Source organism: Papaver somniferum, chromosome 4, assembly GCF_003573695.1.
Source record: "Papaver somniferum cultivar HN1 chromosome 4, ASM357369v1, whole genome shotgun sequence".
In the NCBI taxonomy this organism is placed as follows: domain Eukaryota; kingdom Viridiplantae; phylum Streptophyta; class Magnoliopsida; order Ranunculales; family Papaveraceae; genus Papaver; species Papaver somniferum.
Window position 1 is genome coordinate 157057352 of NC_039361.1, and position 13906 is coordinate 157071257.

General features: G+C 34.6%; 1 long non-coding RNA gene across 1 annotated transcript; it reads left to right on the plus strand.

Moving 5' to 3' along the window:
- The first annotated feature begins 8938 nt into the window (after positions 1-8938).
- Positions 8939-9805, plus strand: LOC113274408. Its single transcript, XR_003323003.1, has 4 exons — positions 8939-8994; positions 9094-9122; positions 9256-9287; positions 9792-9805. It is a non-coding gene; the product is annotated as an uncharacterized LOC113274408 (long non-coding RNA).
- The last annotated feature ends 4101 nt before the right edge of the window (positions 9806-13906 follow it).

The following is a 13906-nucleotide window of genomic DNA, read 5'->3' on the forward strand; positions in this document are numbered from 1 at the left end:
TGTTTTTTGTGTGTTTTCGTTAATGTATATCTAGTCTAGCTTATCTAAAATCCCAGAGTGTGAGCCAATATAGTTAAATACATTACGATACGATGAAGGTGGTAGAGACATTTAAAAGTCTAGTTCTAGTAAAACTTAGAAAATGGACCATTCAGTTGGTCGATTCCTATCTGAACTCCATAGCCAGTTTTCCATTCCCTCGAGCCGGAATTATTGTAGGGTAATTGAAAGCAGAAACGCTGGAAAAGGCAACAATGTTCACCCACCACTCCACCAGGATTTCATGTATGTGTGTCTCTGCAATAAAATTGTCTGGGTTTTGTGGGTATAAGCTTTATGTGTTGCAAACATAAGAAACCAAGGGACATAACAGCTTCTCATGAAGTTGAAATAACTTTGTCAGACTCAACCACCGTATATAACTTTGTCAGACTGTTGGCTGTTGTGGTAGATGAATACAGACCCAGTGAACATACTTGCTTGGGTAAGTATTGGCTTATATGTTCGGATTCAACTTCGTTGGCGTAATTACTACACGATAATTGTTATGAGTCATTCTTGCTCATGAACATTGTTCGAATCATACCTTGTTAGTTTTATTTCGGAAAATTCAGCCCTCCAACATGTACAATGCGGTAAAGTTCACCTACTACAAGTATCCCTGCCTCATTAAATCCTCTCTGGAGATCTAATGAAAACCAAGGGACAGCAGCTTCTTATGTTTGTGTATGTAATAACATGGTGAACATAAACTAATTTCTCGCTTTAGTAGTTTCTTTGTCTCAACTAAGCATGGTTTTTGACAATAGACACTCTAACAGAGACTCAACCACCATATATCTTTGTCAACCTGTTGGCTGTTTCGCTAGATGAATACAGACCCAGTGAATACACTTGATTGGGTTGGTACAGAAACTCTCTTTCTACATGGTAAAAGTAAATTTTCAGCGCCAAACCACTTCAGAGTTGATTTCAGAAGGCTATCTGGAATTAAGGGTTTAGGCAATGGTTTTTGCGTTGAATCTTAAATGTGGAACAGTCATAAGAGAAAGCCCAAGGACATAATGTCTCATCAACGACAACGTTTGGACATGATAAAAACAGAAATGAAAACTAGTGCTTGCGAACAATAATGCGAAAAGTCGTGTTTAATTCTGGGATTAGTTACTAGCACGAAAACATTCGTATAAAGCTAACAGGTACAACAACAAAACCTGAAAGAAGCGCATAATAAGAAAACCAATCTCAGCGTGAGCACCTTGAACACAAAATTAGTCGGATACTTGAAGAACAAAGTTTAAGGAAATAGAGATAATTGGAATTTTCATGAATCAATATCACTTGCAGGATTCATACCGTAGATACCTCAAGACAAGGTTGCAACTCTTCTTGCTCTCAACACTCTTCTTTATGACAAACTCACAAAACACTGCGATCAGGATATATATATACACTACATCGACCGGGTCACAGTTTTTAATGGGCTTTTTCTCATATGAATCTTCTGAGTTCTGAGCCAAACTAAAAGAAGCTTCGGATAGGGTGAGCATGGGCCGGTATGGATGGGTTTTTACCTCATCTGCATCCGATCCAAATAGTTATGGATTTCAAATTTTGCATTCGCATCCAATCCAACGGAGCACGAATGAACATATTTGGTACGGATAATCCAAGGATTTATTTTAGTTAAAATTTACAAAACTAGTTATAAAAACCCAAGGTGACCAACCTTGTGGTACAAAAACCCCACTCAAATGTTGGGATTCATTAAAACTCCATCTGAAACTAAATTGATACAAAAACCGCAAATTTCAAAATTGGTTTCATCAAATTTTGTGATGAAATTAAAAATTGGTTTTGTCAAATTCTATGAGGTTTCATCAAATTTTATGATGAAACCACTTTTGGGTTTTTTGTGTTACTTTTGTTTTTGGGGTTTTTTTGTGGATGGATAGTGACACCTTTGGGGTTATAACTCGCGGACCGTAAAATTTATAATGAAGAAATAAAGACAACATAAATGGCTTCTTATAGAATTTACACATTTTATATATGTATATAAATATAAAAGTGTCATGGACAACACTCCAAGCAAATACCTTAAGAATTCCGAAACTATCTATATATTTTCTAAAAACTATATGAACTCCTTTAATCTAACGACGATGGATGTCCAATGGATCTTCAAGGTTGCATCCGAACCCAATCAGTAATCCGTTGGATTCCAAAATTCACATCCGTATCTAATCCATTAGCGAACGATTCGGACATCCATCCACAAAAATACGGTCGGTCCCGGATAAATCCGTGAATTAAGGACCAAATGCTCACCCCTACTTCGCGATGACAAAGGATCAAGAGGTTTGGGCAAGTATAAATTAACGTTTTAAGGGGAAGTTACAAAATGGCCCCACTTTCTATAATTGGGGAGTTTCCAAATAGATCAAACTTTTTTAACTTGCTTTACAAAATGGTTTTTTTTATGCGACTTAATATTTTTCAATAAAACAGTGTTATCTTTTCCTAAAGTACCCTGCTCATTTAATTAAATTGGTTAAGGTAGTGGTGATGACAGTGGTGGTGGAAGCTTAAGAAACAGCTCCGTTAAGCTCCATAGGCAAAGCGGTGAATCCTATAAGTAAAAGTCATTGATAAGCACGTAAGTGCGACGCTTTTTCACCCATAGTTACATTAGTTAGGACTCATTTTATTGCTAATAAACTTGTTTTAAGTCTTTTGAAGGGATAAGCTCTTGTGGAGAAAGTTGCTCGAAAAGTGGTATTTGGTCTCAGAAAAGTACTAAAAGCACCCCAACTTTGGATAAGGGCACCCCCCAGAAATGTGTTAAAGGCACCTAGACGTTTTCACTATTCACAACCTAAAATTACTCTTTGTGCCCCACAAACTGCTATTCGCACCCCATGAATTGCTATTTATACCCCAAATTGTTAAAGGGACACCGGAACTTGATAAGGCGATGTCATCTTCAACCTTTTAAATTTATGAAATTTGGCGGGAAACTGGTTTTCAGCGGAACATAATTAGGGTTTGAATTCTAGGTGTGTTTTAAGGAGACTCAATGGCTGAATTATAATTCCAACACTTATAACAACAACCAATCATTTCCTTCAGTGAAAGAAACATCCAGATAAGTGTTTGCCTCTGCTTCTATTAAATTCTTGCTATATGAGACCCTAGATTTCTTGTTTGATCCAGGACCGAAATTTTCTTGTTTAAGAGTTGGACAATGTTTATAGGTTATTAGTATTCGATTAACCTATAAACACCGGACCCCATGAGAATAAGTGTACGAGTTGCACTGTTACTTGGAGCAGTATAAACTGCTTCTTGAAGAGTTGTGAAATTTCCTTGTGTAACTGCAGTAGAACTTTTATATAAGAATACTCCATATAGGAATAACCTCCATATAAGAGTAAAAATCTCTGGTCCCGATTTGGCCAGTTATATCTAAGAATAAACTCCATATTGGAATAAGTCATATTTTTCCCGGTTCCGTCTTAAGAAACTTACCTCCATATAAGAATAACTCATAATAGTATATAGATAATGTAGACCATATCATACATCAGTTTAAGACAAATAGGTTCTTTCAACTAATTTGGAAATTCCTTTTACTTTTAACAGGTGTGATGTTTTTTTTTCACAACTTTTTCAAATATCTTTGATCGCATGATTTTAATTGTCAATTTTCCGTATCATCATGTGGATTGTGTTACATAGCAAACTTCGTATATTTAACTAATACATGTGAAATTAAATAAAATTTATATATTCTTAGGTATTGCGTAGGTCCATTGTGTTGCATAGCAAACTTCGTATATTTAACATTTGTATCATACATCTGAAACTAAACAAAACTTAATTAGTGTTGCCTTGGTATATTGTGATGTTTGTTGCGCGCAATTATGTTTTCTCCTAGGTACATATATAACAAATTTTTATTGCTCGCTTCAAGATAGACCTCCATATAAGAATAACCTCCATATAAGAATAATTTCTTGTAGTCCCTAGGATATTTTTATATAAAGGTTCTACTGTACTACGAATTTTGCTTTTTTTTGGGGGTTTGGAAGCGGAATCCAGAAGACTTGGTTCCATTCAAAATCTAACGGGGTGCAATTTTAAAACCAATGGAATGAGGGAAATAAGACTTGGTCAGATTTCTTTTGGATGAAAAATAAAATACTTGGTAGTTGGTTCCATGTAGTATTTCATATCGGTTTATTGAAATTATTATACCGGAAGTCCGTTGATTTCATATTTTTATGCCAAAATCTATATATTTCATGTCTTTAGTCGTTTTTAAAAATTACTTTGCCGGTCAATGGTTGGTTTCTGTATCTGTAGGATAGTATAACCAATGTCGTAGATGCAAGGGTATATTATTTATATGTCCATACTTTTGACATCCAATAAATGTATCCTTATACAACAATAAATATGTTCCTATTTTATAATAACCTTATCCATTTAAAATTAGATTCCCCTAATACCCTCACCCATATAATATTTTTTTTTTATTTCAAAATGCAACAAATTTATTCCTCTACCACTTCGCCACCACCACCAACATTCAACTACCATTCCACCACCACTGTTCAACAACCACCACCTACCAACCGCCACCACCATTAATATTCTACCACCAGTCCTTCACCACCACCATTACACCACCAATCCTCCGCCACCACTAGTTTGTCGTCGCCACCACCACTAGTCCGCCGCCGCCACCACACTGGTTCAGATATTTTTGTATCAACAACAGTAGTTGATCCAAATAAAAATAAAACCAACAATAGAAGTTGATCCAATTTAGGGGATCAACAATGGTAGTTGATCCAAAAAAAAAGGATCAACAATAGAAGTTGATCCAATTTAGGGGATCAGCAACGGTAGTTGATCCCCTAAATTGGATTAATAATGAAAGTTGATCCATATAAATGGAGTGAACTTGGAGTGAATCGAACGCGCATCATATGACATGGAGTCAGTCATTCTACCATTGCACCACAAGTTCAACATTGGAAGAAATTTACATGATTTAAACTACAAGCATGATTTAAAATACAAGCATGATTATACTTATCCAAGGAAATATTATCAACGATAGGAGTTGAAAGGATCAACAACAGTAGTTGATCCAATAAAAAATTGGGTCAACAACAAGAGTTGATCCAATAAATGGATCAACAACCGTAGTTGATCCCATAAAAAATTGGGTCAACAACAAGAGTTGATCCCATAAATGGATCAACAACTGTAGTTGATCCCATAAAAAATTGGGCCAACAACAACAATTAATCCCATAAAAACATATAAACAACACCAATTGATCATCACCCGTAGCTTCATAAACAACAACAACTTCATCTCCTTCATTGCAGTAACCACCAACAGAACCATCAACCACCATTTATAATCCATTGCAGCAACTGCCACTGTCTTCTATGAAGCTTCAACACCAATTCGAACCATCTGAACCAATTGAGCAAATACCAAATCCTAAATCAAATCTCCATCTCGTCAGATCTGATTTTGAAAACTAATCTTCAAAATCCCAAACCAGTTGGCAGCGAAGAAGGTGCTGATAGTTGCAGAGCTGGTAACGATGAAGATGGTGGTGGTGGGAGTGGTTTGGTTTGATTTGTTTCAATCACAGAACTCTCTATCTCTCAAATCTTAAATCTCTGCAACAAAACTGAAAATCATACATACCAAATCAGTATCTTATTTCAATAATTCGAACATGCAAAGATCTCCCTGAATCTCCAACTCGAAATTATGAAATCGAAAACCAAAAACAAATCTGTCGATCCCTAAATCTGGAAAATCAATTTTTAACCTAAGAAGATGAAGAACAATAATTAACAGGTTGAAAATCGATCATAAACATATTGATAGATCAACTGATTATAGTGGAGGACGTGTTGGTGCAGCGACAGAAGAGTTGGTGGTGATGGTAGTTACAGACGTTGAAAGGAATAAGAGAAAGAAGAAGAAATAAAACCTTGATCCGACCTAAAAAAGGAAGGGATAAATATGAAAAGGAGAAAAAACGTTAGTGGACTCCTGATGGGCTTATAGATAAAGAAGGATATATTTATAATGTGATAAGGATATTTGTAAAGTCCATCAAAAATAGGGACAAATATTCAATTACCACTAGATACAAGCATAGCAGAGAACAAAGTCCGGCTGTGTTGGGAATTTGTGGGCTCAATGAAGTAAGCCGTGTATGTGGTGGAGTCAGTGCGTAAAAGATATAAAAATGATGCGCCAAAATCGTAAAATGCCATTCGCGTCGGACTCCAAAGAAACCTTGCCATATTTGTGTTCAACTTTACACATGCAATTAAGCTAGGTCTTCTTCTTTTTTGGCCATTACACTTTTATTCCTTTCCAGCCAAATGGCTCAAGAGATTGCAAAGGGTAGCGTGATCGAAAGCATCTTAGCTATCTTCTTGCTCTGACTAACCTCCCATTTTTTATGCCTTGACAACTGACATAGTCTACATTAATTGAGGAGCTGAATTAAGACAAAACTAAACTACCTTAGAGAATGCACAGTTAATTAACAAATGATTCATTTTCGCGAGTACAAAACTGCACACGTTATCGCTGATCTGACATCCTTTTTTTAGTTTAGTTAGTACATGAGTCTAGTTTTTATTAGGTTTTCTACTTATTTACACCGTTGTGGTGGTTTCATTTAATTTTTTGAGGTTTATCTTCGTTTTAATGGCGATTCTTGGTTATTAAGTTGGGTTATAAAATCAATAGTGATGCTCTCCAACGACGAAATCTCCATCTTTGTTATCTCCGGTGAACTCCTCATCGAAATATTCATCACCAACTTATCCGATGACGAAATCTTCATCGGTGGTCTTTCTGATGACGGAACTTCATCACTAGTTACAAGAGATTTGGGAAAATCACTCCTACTTTTGGGGCATTTCTTTCTAAAGAAGAAAAACAAACTAAATGGTTGGAATTTAATTCTGAGAAAAACCATCCTTCTTCCGATTTAATCGGATCTTACTCATATTTGTATTTGTCTTATTCCGGTAATCCTTTTCTTTCTCTTGTCGGATTTCTCGGTATTATACTCTTATATTATGTTCTTGTTACTTTGTATTTTCTTATTTTCGATCTTAAACTCATTGTAACCGTAAACAAAAATCCTTTTTTAAGCAAATAGTCTATGGTATGGACTGCATTGTGGATGGAAAATTATACGAATATTTGAGCTTGTAGGAGGCATATGTTTTGCACTCTTCATGTTTCTTGAACTATATTGCGTATCAGAAAGCAATCAAATTGATACATAATTTCAGAAAACAAGAACTACATATAACAAAACAGATTATAGTTAATAATTTTCAGATAAGAACAATCTAAGGGGAATAAAATAGCAGATCATTTGAGAGAGGATTGCATCATTTTATATAAAGAAACAACAAAAGATGCTAGAAAATCTGACTTGCGCATTTTTCCCAGCAACATTTGACTAAACTATCTGGAGGCATATCCAGATAGTTTCAAAATTATCTGACAGGTTGAAGTCCAGTGTTGGCAACATAATCCCCAAACTGAAATGTACTTAGAAAGTCCATGGCTCAGAATGTTTTCTAGACATGAGAAAAGAAAGGAACATCCAAGACACAAACACTAATCAGATATATGCTCACTCCCTTGAATAAGTCTTCAAACCCAAACCTCAAAATGAAACATATCAAAGAGAATGAACCAATGAATTGTAAATATATTCTATAATATAATCAAATCTTATATGCATCCGGTAATGCCGGAACATTCCACACGAGATTTTGAAAGATAAAATTTCTAATACTTATTATGGGATTTCCACACTAGCACAAAGAGGAGCGAGAGAGAGATTGAAACACTCAAAATATAAAAACCATATTGATAATCTTTTTGCATATTTTACAATAGAAAACAAACCTTTATATAGACAGTAACTCAAAACCTTGAATAGTCTCATTATCCCATTACTAACAAAATCCTAATTTGTAAGAATTAAGTCAGACATTTAAATGTGCTGAGTATTTTCCAAAAGACAAGGACACTTAACAAACAATTATTCAAATTTCAAAATATTCAAAGACCAAACAGAATTATCCTAAATTTAATATTTGAATAATAATTCCAACACCCTCCCGTAATACAAATATTCTTCTTAAAACTTTATTATCTATCATCAGTACCATGAACTAGAAAACATCAAGCATCACCATCATTGTCAGCAACATATTTGATCGTTTGTCATCTTCGTTGGTATCATCATTGTTAGCAGATCAACCTCAGCATCATTTCATCCAACTCAACACACTAATGGATAACTGGTTTCTTACCACTTCCTGGGCTTTTAAAAAACAACTGTTGTTGGATTGAAGTACTTACCCATGCTGTCATTCACAGTTATTTTATAAAAAAACAAAAAAAAAAATTAAACTTGTTGCGATATCAGTTTTTTTATAGAGGCAATTTATTGGTGGTCTCTAGTATCTTTTATCTGAGTTGTAAAACGACTGTGAGGAAAAGAAGATTCTATGATGCGTGTTTTTGGCGGGATTTTTCGCGCCAGAAGCAATGGTTAGATGATGAGCCTAAATGGATCAACGGTGACAGATGAGAATCCTCGTTTCTATCGACTCTATATATCTCTTCTCTCTCACCTTTCTCTTTTACGTTTCTCTCACTTGTTATTACACAGGAAAGAAAACCCAGAGACAAAAAGAAAAATCAAAGCCAGAAAAATGATTTCAGATTGAAAAAAACCCTGACTAACAAGTGACTTAAAACCCTATTTCTCTTCTATATCCGTAAACCCCTGTTCTCAAAACCCTATTTCTGTTCTGTATCTATAAACCCCTTTTCTCAAACCTTATTTCTCTTTGTATCTTCAAAATCCCTTTTCTTCATAACCCTATTTTCGATTTCAATTCTCATCAGGTAATGTTATGGTTTTAGAAAGTCATTTTTTTTGTTTTGTTTACAATTTCTTTGATGTTAGGGTTTGAATCTAATTTTTGTGTTTTTTTTTGAATGTAGAAGTCCTTCAGGTGCAGATTAATCTTCAGGTATAACAACTCCATCACTTTGATTCTATTTGAATTTGGTAGAGGTTAATTTCGTGATAGATTGTCCAGTTCCTTTCTTCAATTTCTCTGTTAGGGTTTTAATTAAAGTTCCTTTGTTTTTAATGTTGTGTAGAAGAGGTGCAGTAATTTCTCAAAGATCTTCAGGTATAACATCTCGATCAAAGATTTGTTTTAATTTTTCTATGGTTTCAGAATCTTGAATAACTTTTCATACTTTACTTTGATTCGTGTTTATTGTGTTATCATGATGTTCTTATAGTTGAATTAGGATCTTTTTCATATTCTTACAGTTGGCTTTTGTTTTTGTGAAGAAAACTCATGTTCTACTTTGAGGTAGTTGTGTTCAAGTTATGAAATTGTGTTTGTATAGCATAAATTGATTTATATTGATGTTCTTTTTTATTCTATGATGATTTGTTACGATTTAGTTGCATAGATAGAAAGATTATTTGCAGATGTGTAAGAAGTGATTGTTTGTAGTTTAGTTTTGTACTTAATATTCTTTTGATAAGTTGCTTCGAACCACTGTTGCATTGTTTAAATGTATATAATTAGATATCAATCTCCTACATGTAGGTTTTGTGTCATGATATTGTATACCACTGCTGCAGTTTTTGTATTGTTGCTTATTATGGGTTTTTTGATCAGATAATATGGCTAGGTGACCTAGAAGTAGTAGCATATCTCGTCGGTCTGTAACTCCTACCGTAAATCAACCTACATGGACTCCTTTGGTTGATACACGAAGGTCTCCATCTACTAATGGTTTATACAGTCATGGAAGAAGTCCGATTTCAAGTGGAGGGTCTGGGTCTCATCCATCGTCTCAGGGTGAACATTCTCCTAGTGGAGGTTCAGAGCCGTGGCATGAGGCTCTATGTCAGACAAATAGTGGTAGTGAACCTGAAATTAGTGAACTAGAAAACATCAAGCATCGGTACCATGAACTAGAAAACATCAAGTATCGCCATCATTATCAACAACATGTTTGATCGTTTGTCATCTTCATTGGTATCATCATTGTTAGCAAATCAACCTCAGAATCATTTCATCCAACCCAACATATTATGCAAATCAATAATCTGCATCTTCATCATCATCATAGCATAACATTTTTCTTCAACACAATAATCTTTTTTTTCTCTCACAATTAATCTTTGCACTCACAATAAACAAAAATGAGAACCTTCTTTTCATAACAATTTTCCTTATGAAAATCACCCTTTTTCACTAGATAAATCAAATCATTTAAAAAAAAGTAAGAAAAAAAAATCTTATAACTTTTTTTCATCAAATCAGTTTTTCTTCTCAACATCACTTTTTTCACCAAAGTATCAAAATATATGTTTTTCGAAACAAATTTTCTTGTAACTCTCCCTCAACTCAACTCTCTGCCCCAGCTCTGATACCATGTGGGGTTTCCGCACTAGCACAAAGAGGAGTGAGAGAGAAATTGAAACACTCAAAAATATAAAACTACGTTGATAATCGTTCTGCATATTTTACAATAGAAAACAAACCTTTATATAAGCAGTAACTCAAAACCCTAGAATACTCCCATTATCCCACTACAGTCACACATTTAAATGTGTTGAGTAACAAACAATTATTCAAATTTCAAATATTCAAAGATCAAACATAATTATCCTAAATTTAATATTTGAATTATAGTTCCAACATTTATTACAACAACCAATCATTTCCCTCAATGAAGGAAACATCCAGATAAGGGTTTGCCTCTACTTCTGTTAAATTCTTTCTATATGAGACCCTAATTTTCCTGTTTGATCCAGGACTGAAATTTTCAAACTCCCCGTAAAAACCGTCCTGCAGAAATTTGTGAAATTGAATTAGCACACAGAATAAACAAGTTAACAAGGTATCATGCATAACAATCTAAAGACTTAATCATCTCTGGAATGATCATCCAGATCATTCCATCCACTTGATGCGACATTTTTTGCCAGATAAGATTTAGCGAAAATAATGGATGCAAATGGCCGCCACGCTCTACCTAGTAGAATATGACCCGTGCCACCAACATTGCAATTGATAAATGAGAAACCCGAGTTATCTTCATTATTCTCTTGCCTGAGAAGTGATTGCTCCATTTTTTCCCGCACCAGTTGCAATTGAGTTTATTATGCAGTTCTGATAGATTGATCTCCCGTTTCCGAAGATGAAATCTATTGACCTTTTATGAAACAATCCTTGAAAAAAATGCTTACCCGTGTCACCGTGGTGTGTGTCTTGCACACCATAAAATCTGGAGCTGTGAAATGCAACTTGATCAGCTCCAACCCTTACAACAACTTCTTGTGCATCTTTAGCGCCAGGAGACGGAATAGGTGTTGTATTCTGCTACATGCATTTACAAATACAAATTGGTCAAATTTATTGAAAAGAAAAACCAAAGTACGACACAACTAATTTGTACATTTGAAAACCTGAAAGTTCACATTGTATGCAGTGAAGTTGGAAGCAAACACTGCAAACGTCCAATAGTAAAATGTGTCATTAGCAGATTTAACCGTGTCATTCCACGAAACCCATGTGTTGGTAGTACCAACAAGCACCAAATTGTTTTTGTTTTTCGGGACAACTACCTTCTCCCTGTATCATAAAGATATTAGTATTCGATTAACCTCTATTACTATAACGCTTGGAAAATTTTTAAGAAAATTACAAATTGGTTTTAGAACTTACCTATAAACACCGGACTCCATGAGAATAAGCATACGAGTTGCTCTGTTACTTGGAGCAGTATAAACTGCTTCTTCAAGAGTTGTGAAATTTCCTCATGTAACTACAGTAGAACCTCTTTATAAGAATACTCCATAGAGGAATAACCTCCATATAAGAGTAAAAATCTCTGGTTCCGATTTTTGCCAGTTATATTTAAGAATAAACTCCATATTGGAATAAGTCATATTATTTCTGGTCCCGTCTTAAGAAACTTACCTCCATATAAGAATAACTCATAATAGTATATAGATAATATAGGTCATATCATACATCAGTTTAAGACAAATAGATTCTTTTAACTAATTTGGAAATTTATTTTACTTTTAACAGGTGTGATGTTTATTTTTTGCACGTCTCTTTCAAATATCTTTGATCGCATGATTTTATTTGTCAATTTTCCGTATCATTGTGTGGATTGTGTTACATAACAAACTTCATATATTTTACTAATACATGTGAAACTAAACAAATTTCACATGTGAAACTAAACAAAATTTATGTTTTCTTAGGTATTGCATAGGTCCATTGTGTTGCATAGCAAACTTCGCATATTTAACATCCGTATCATACATGTGAAACTAAACAAAATTTAATTAGTATTTCCTAAGTATATTGTGATGTTTTTTGCGCGCAATTATGTTTTCTCCTAGGTACATATATAGCAAATTTTTATTTCTCGCTTCAAGGTAGACCTCCATATAAGAATAACTTCTTGTGGTCCCTAGGATATTCTTATATAGAGGTTCTACTGTATTACGAATTTTTTTTGTGTGTGTTTGGAAGTGAAAATGTGGGGGTCTAACAACCACACCCAACAATTCGTTTGGAAATATGAGAGGACCTACTCCAATATACTTTCTAGAGAATCAACTAGACAGTCAGACTCAATCTAGATAAAAGTATATCAAAGAGTTTAATATCTCTAACTCTTAATTCAATCTGCAATCAACAAATAGAATTCTGCGATCCCGATTGAATATAAGAGAAGTAAACTTGAATGGTACCAAAGACCAATGTTCAAGGATCAATCAATCTCAATCAACAACCAAAGGTTGGATTTCCTAATTGATCGATACAACGAACAACCTATGATATTTCAATTATATGAAAAAAATATAATGCGGAAAAGAAATAACACAGACACCAGAATTTTGTTAACGAGGAAAAGCAGAAAAACCTCGGGACCTAGTCCAGTTTGAACACCACACTGTATTAAGCCGCTACATACACTAGCCTACTACCAATGAACTTCAGACTGGACTGTAGTTGAACCCTAATCAATCTCACACTTGTGCAAGGTATAGTTGCGCTCCTTACATCTATGATGCCAGCAGGATACTACACACTTGATTCCATTAGTTGATCTCACCCACAACCAAGAGTTGCTACGACTCAAAGTCGAAGACTTGATAAACAAATCTGTCTCACACAAAAAAGTGTATAGGATTGAATAAATTTGTCTCCCACAGAAATACCCAAGAGTTTTGTTCCGTCTTTTGATAAATCAAGGTGAACATGAACCAATTGATAAACCAGACTTATATTCTCGAAGAACATCCTAGTATTATCAATCACCTCACAATAATCCAAATCGTATGATGGAGAAACTAGATATCGTGGAATCACAAACTATGAGACGAAGATGTTTGTGATCACGTTTTATCTTGCCTATCGGAGAAATTAATCTCGAGAGAATCTTAGAGAAGATAGTATTCAATCGATAGAATCGGGAAAGATCAGAACACAGAACTACAAGAGAAACTGTTGGGTCTGGCTTCACAATACCAATGAAGTCTTTCAAGTCGTTAACCAACAAGGTTTAGGAAAACCTAAGGTTAAAGGAGAATCGACTCTAGCTTATGCAACTAGTAACACACATAAGAGTAAAGATTAGGTTTCCCAGTTGCTAGAGTTCTCCTTTATATAGTTTTCAAATCAGGGTTTGCAATCCAAGTTACCTTGGTGGCAAAGCATTCATTATTCACCGTTAGATGAAAAACCTGATTCAACCAAGCGAA